This window comes from Camelus dromedarius, chromosome 9 (genome assembly GCF_036321535.1).
Source record: "Camelus dromedarius isolate mCamDro1 chromosome 9, mCamDro1.pat, whole genome shotgun sequence".
In the NCBI taxonomy this organism is placed as follows: Eukaryota; Metazoa; Chordata; class Mammalia; order Artiodactyla; family Camelidae; genus Camelus; species Camelus dromedarius.
Genome location: NC_087444.1, coordinates 8,628,701 through 8,629,759, shown reverse-complemented (window position 1 = coordinate 8,629,759; position 1,059 = coordinate 8,628,701).

Sequence of the window (1,059 nt, the reverse complement as noted above, 5' to 3'; positions counted from 1 at the left end):
GGATGAGGATTCATTCCTGGTTGTGATAGCGTATGTTAGAAAAATGCTCATCAAAATTTCTCCGTGTTTTTTGCTCTGTCCCCATATTGCTACTGCCTATTAGTTGTCATTGGCACCTCAAATCCTATGAAAGGCCAAAATTACCGTGTCTTCTTAACCAGGGTCTTCTACCAGCTACTCTACTTTTGACACTGTTATTCCCACAGGCTTATAAAATACGGGGTTAACTTATTCTGCTCATTCCCCCATCCCATCAGCCACCCAGTCATGCACATTTCTCTCTGTAGTGGTTCTCACATCTCCTTCTTCCTCTCCAGGGATGCTGACAAATGGCCGTCACTGGCCATGTGATTCAACGCCTGCTTCCCTTCCTCACTCCAGCTTCTATTCCATTTTATTCCAAAAGACATACCACTGTCATAGTAATTTTCCTTAAACTCCTCAGCATGTCGCCTAATTGAAAACCTACAGAGTGTGATGTTCTACTGCATCAGATGCTAAATTCCTCTGCTTCCATCTCAAGGTCCTTCTTCAACACCACTTCAAACCATCCAGCTTTATTTTAGCTACTGCCCCTCCCCATCCACCCTGCCCCCCTCAAACTCCAGGTCCACTCTTGTCGGCACCCTTTCTCCCTGCAACCCACCTGCACCTCCACCCACCCACAATCGTGCTACATTTGCATTTGTATGATCTCCCTCCCCTGGGCTAATTTTAAAGCCCACCTTAACTCCTGTTTCCTCTATAGATTTTTGTCTTAATTATTCCAGGCTTTATTCATCTCCTTCCTTCTTTCCCCTCTATGATTTTTATTGTGAGTTATAAACAAAAGTAAATGAAACTTATGTGTACAGTTTAACAAGTGGTTGTAAAGAGGACACCCAGGTCACCACCCCTCAGATGGGAAATAGAATATTCTGGAACCCTGGGAGCCCTCCCTCTGCTCCCTTATATCCCTTCCCAATGAATTTTATGGCACTAACAGTCTGTACCTCATAATTTAGCACTTACAGTGATTAAGTACCATCCTGCTTTGCCTTGTGGCTTAAATGTGTTGAT